Source organism: Haliotis cracherodii, unplaced genomic scaffold (genome assembly GCF_022045235.1).
Source record: "Haliotis cracherodii isolate W230 unplaced genomic scaffold, xgHalCrac1.p SCAF_7, whole genome shotgun sequence".
NCBI lineage: Eukaryota > Metazoa > Mollusca > Gastropoda > Lepetellida > Haliotidae > Haliotis > Haliotis cracherodii.
Window position 1 is genome coordinate 46,818,737 of NW_027266330.1, and position 5,444 is coordinate 46,824,180.

Sequence of the window (5,444 nt, forward strand, 5' to 3'; positions counted from 1 at the left end):
TCCATTGCAAATCCATAAAACACTCATCACTCTCCAACCAATGCCCCCACAGACTATCACTCACCCAACAGGCCAACAAACATATAGACATAAACACGGCCAAAATCCAAACCAAAAAACCCACACCGCAAGCATACAAACCACTACTACCAACACCACCCCCAAACAACAACACTCACGCACGCAAAACAGTATACCCAGGCTCCGTATGGGACCAAAATCAGCAAGACGCATACATCGCAAACGAAACAAACACCCCACACATCCCACAAACCCACTCTCCCCGCCTCTCTCCCCACAATTACCACATCTACACCCACAAGCAAAACCCAACGCTCAACGACCACCACACAACCAGCACCAACACAAGCCATCACAGCCACAAGGGCAACAACATCCCAAAACCTACAGGCACCCCCCGAACATCCAGTCAACAGGGAAACTACAGAAACCACTCAGACTCTCACACCCAAACCCAGCATGCAACCCACCACCGAAGAGAGTGACCAAACTAAAGACAACTTAACCGAAGAGGACGAGTACACATCCTCAGAGAAAATAAACGATCTAACCTTGTCAGCCCCCAAAACCAAAAGCTATAGAAAAAAACTCACCCAAAACGTAGCAAGCAAAAAACTAAACAACTTAGTCCTCCTACTAGCTTACATGTTAAAGCAGTCTAATCCAGAAGCCAGCTCCAAAGCCTTCTTTGGTGTAGCACATAAACTAAAACTCGTAACCACCCCTTTCGACCGTTTCAGCAGCAACCTTAATGACCTACTAAACTTAACCACCAAGTCCAAAACCTAGTTAAAACTGCTAAAACCAAAAACTGGAAAAAATTCTGTGAGGAGCTAAACCACCACACCGACGCTAGGAAGGTGTGGCGCAAAATTCACGCCATCAGAGGCATCAAACGGCACCAAAAAAAAACCCCAATATAAACAACTCAACTAACCCCACCAAAAAGGCCAACAACCTAGCCAAACACTTCTCTAAAGTTAGTAGCAACAGTAACTTCAGTAAGATATTCAAAGATAAACTATAAAAAGAAACCAAATTCTCCAAAGAAAACAGACAAGACAACCTAGAAATAAACCAACTTTACACCATAGAAGAACTAAATCACGTACTAAAAAAAAACAGAAAAAAAGGAACAGCCCCTGGCCTAGGCCTCACCTCTTACCAAATAATCAAACACTTACCTACCAAACTACTCCAAACTTTACTTAAACTATACAACCTAGTCTACCTAAACGGACAGGTCCCATCCTCATGGAAGGAAGCTCTAGTAATCCCAATACCTAAACCAAATAAACCAGCAGATCAGGCTAACTCCTATAGGCTAACTCCTAAGCGGCTTCACTCCTGGCCGATCAACTCTCGATAACCTCGCCCGACTAGAACAGGATATAAAAACAGGACAGCTAAACAAGCAATACACCATAGGCATATTCCTCGACTTCTCTAAAACTTTCGATAAGGTATGGCACCACGGACTAATACAAAAACTTTAAAAAATAGGACTAAAAGGCCAAATAATAAACTTCATCCAAGATTTCCTAAACAATCGCAAAATAACCGTGGGTATAGACCATACGCTATAGGACCAGTGTCCCCTAGAAAATGGCACTCCCCAGGGCAGCATCCTCAGCCCTACCCTCTTCAATCTAATGATAAACGATCTATTCGAGGGCTTATCCCCTAAAGAAACTTAGCGCGGCATCGTCCCCAGGTGTGATATCAACCCAGGCCCACACACCTGGTAGGTTTACATGTCGTTTACATGTTGTCGTTTACATGTCATTATCTAGTGTATGCATTTGATCATATATCAAGACAGAATACGTTTCTAATTAACATGTACATAAATATATTCTACCCAGTGCATTTACAACAATACTATGTACTGTATCTCATCACAATAGTATGCATATGAATTGTATGTATATATCTGTGTTTATGATATGTGTATATTGTTTTATATGTGCTATATTGTATACTTGATTGTTTCAGGGTGGTTTTCTTTTAAAATCACATTCACAATTTCTGCTAATAAATATTGGCCATTGACGAACACCGCAGTGTCTGTGGTCTGTGGGCATCGGACCCAGTCCTGCTACAGAAACACCATGACCTAAACCACCTGTTCCTTTTGTATTTAAGGCCAAGGTGGTTAATCGATTTGTTTTATTATAAAGACAGAGACAAGAACTCCCATTCCCAAGATACTTGAAGACGAAATACCCAACTTCAGGAAAAACCACGACGTGGAGGGGTCCTCACATCCCACGCCCTCAAGACAACCCAGTACCTCAACGCCACAAGCCCGAACCGAGTGCAGATCGACTTGGAAGATCAGTGGACCCCCATTGAGGCAGGAGAGCGGTTCCTTCACGGGGTAGAATGCCAAGATGTCACCAAGCTCTTTATGCCTGACACGAACAGTGAAGGTTTATTAGACTCACAGACACTGTACGAGGATGGAACGTTCTAACCTGCAAACGAGTAGATTGAGCAGCTGTGTACTAACCACGTGATGGTCAACGAAAGTGCAGAGCTCGTCGCCAAAAACTTATGATATGATGACCACTTTGGTAAAACTCACGAGCACGGGTATGGTACTGACAATACCAAGAAACTTAATCGCAGGGAATCTTGGATACGAACCATGGATCATAGGTTTCTGGAATGCCTTAGAGACACAACTATGCACAGGGCAGGGAATTGCGGCGCAATAAACGACTGTGTTATTCGGTATGCTTTTGTACTGTACTGAAGACAATTTTTTTTGGCACTTTTGATAAATATAGCATTTAACACAGAAATCATATAATTGAAATACCGAATAACTACTGATCGACCTACCTGGGGTTTGAACTATTTCATTGATAATATATTCTATCTGCAATTTCAATTTCGAAATGAATAGATTGGTCCAACGAGCGTGTATAAGCAACACTGTCGATGACACGTGACAGTTTTATCAGCTTTGGTCCTAACAGGCTCACAATGTATTTTACATCCAGTCGAAGCGTACAGTAAAGCTGGAATTTTCTAGCAGGGTCTGGTGACTACATATTGGATTCTCATGTAAGGACTGGCAACTTTTTTAACAGACTGACCATTATTATTCTGACTATCTAGTTGGAGGGGCGGTTAGGTAGCCTTGTGGTTAATGCGTTCACATGGGTACAATGTGTGAAGCCCATTTCTGGTGTCCCCCGCCGCGACATTGCTGGAATATTGCTAAAAATGATGTAAAACCAACTCACTCACTCACTCACTCACTCACACACTCACTCTGGTTGGAATAATCTGAATTTTATACACTGCAAAAACACGTTCACATTTCGATACACATCTAAAAGATTCACAAACGTTAGAAACAGAAATACAGGAACATTAGTAGATAGAAAGTAATACCTTCCGGACAAAAGCATTCCTGTGGAGCGTAGAGTACCAACAAAAGCATTCCTGTGGAGCATAGAATTTCCAACAAATTCCTGTGGAGCATGGAATTTCCAACAAAAGCATTCCTGTGGAGCATAGAATTTCCAACAAAAGCATCCCTGTTACCTTCCGGACAAAAGCATTCCTGTGGAGCGTGGAATTTCCAACAAAAGCATTCCTGTGGAGCATGGAATTTCCAACAAAAGCATTCCTGTGGAGCGTCGAATTTCCAACAAAAGCATTCCTGTGGAGCGTTGAATTTCCATCAAAAGCATTCCTGTGGAGCAGCATTCCTATGGAGTAAAGAAACAAACAAAAGCATTCTTGTGAAGCATACCAGAGGCCAGTCAATACCTTTCACACAATAGAAGTTAACAATAACATTCCAGAATCAACGTTTCAACCACTCATAGAATGTATGGTGCGATGAATACTCAGTAACCAATGAAACGCTAAAGGAAGTCAAAGTACACTAATGAAATTCAACTTTATAGAAGTTAAGCAGTGTTTAACTGTTGAAGCTTTCATTCGAGCTTAAACAGAGATCTCGTCAACAAGACGAAATCTTCACGCCAGTATACATCTTGAATCTGATCATGGGAACCCGAACAACTGACAAGTATGTATTTTTTTACACCAGATCTTCAGTGTTTAGTCAACATTTTTCTACTGAGATTGTTATCGAAGGAATAGCATTTAACTGTGCTGAGCAGTATTACATGTATAAAAAAGCTTGTATGTTCAGAGATTGGGAAACTGCCAATAAGATTTTAAAGTGTGTTTCTGCCGCCAAACAAAAACGTTTAGGTAGAAGTGTGAGATGTTTTAACCAACGCCAATGGGATGCCAATTGGTGTTCCATTGTGGTGTATGCAGCATTTTCAGCTAAATTCACTCAGTTTTTTTTTTCTGAAGAAACAACTGTTAGACACTTTTCCCAAGATCTTGGTAGAAGCGAGTCTGTATGATCGTGTGTGGGGTGTGGGTCTATCACTGCATGACCCTTATATTCTTAATCCATCTAAATGGAAAGGCAGTAATAGACTTGGAATAATGAACACAGAGCCAAGTGAAAACTGATGACTTTAAATGTGTTACAGTGATTTAACTTGCTATTTTGAACAGAGGCAAGAAAACTACATTCTACTCGTGGAAGCAGGTCATGCGGATGCCACACACGATCGCCTGAGTGGTTTCAAGATAGGGAAGAATGCGCGAAAGATGCAAAGAGAAAATTTAAAGATGATGCAAGACAACAAAGAGAGTCATTATCAAGAAGATGAAAACCTTACCACTCAACACTGATGAAGTGGATATGACTACAAAACTGAAACAAGCAGAGGATCTTCTCACGTTGAGTTACTCTTTAGAAGTGAGTAAAACGATCAGCCAGCTCGTGTGAAATGTGTATTCCTTGTCTGTTAAATGAAGAAGGTGATCCAATCTTTTTGGGAGAACATTCTTGTCGCATGACGGAGCAGGAGCAGGTGGATAAATACTTCAACGCAGCACTTGAGGATGCGGACAATGAACTGGTAATAGGAAAATGGATGAAACTTGTGACTGATGATCCACATTTTGGCACAATGCCTGCTTTCCATTTAGTACCTTACCTTTGTAAGGACTATCGTGACAAAACATTCAAATCACCCGAATGGGTGAATGGTTTGAAGCAATGCGTTGTAAAAATGTTGAAGTTGCAAAAACGCTTGTAGACTGTTTCCATGTCATATTATTCTATCAGTACCAAATGAAATGTGTGTGTGTGTGTACTTTAGCAATGTCCATACTATGAATAAAACATAAATTATGCTTACATCTTTGTTTGTCTTCTTTTGATAGTTATCAAATGGTTGTTCTTAAATAGGTGTCTGTTGTCAGAGCTTCTCTCATTTCAACATGAAGCCACAACAGAGAAAGGTGGTAACAAATAAACAGGAGAAGATGTTAGAAAGTTACTATTTTAACCTGCTTGAACCGGGAGCTTTTCA

General features: G+C 40.9%; 1 pseudogene; it reads left to right on the forward strand.

The window, feature by feature from the left end:
- Positions 1 to 4,049: 4,049 nt before the first annotated feature.
- Positions 4,050 to 5,168, forward strand: LOC139447315 (uncharacterized; annotated as a pseudogene).
- The last annotated feature ends 276 nt before the right edge of the window (positions 5,169 to 5,444 follow it).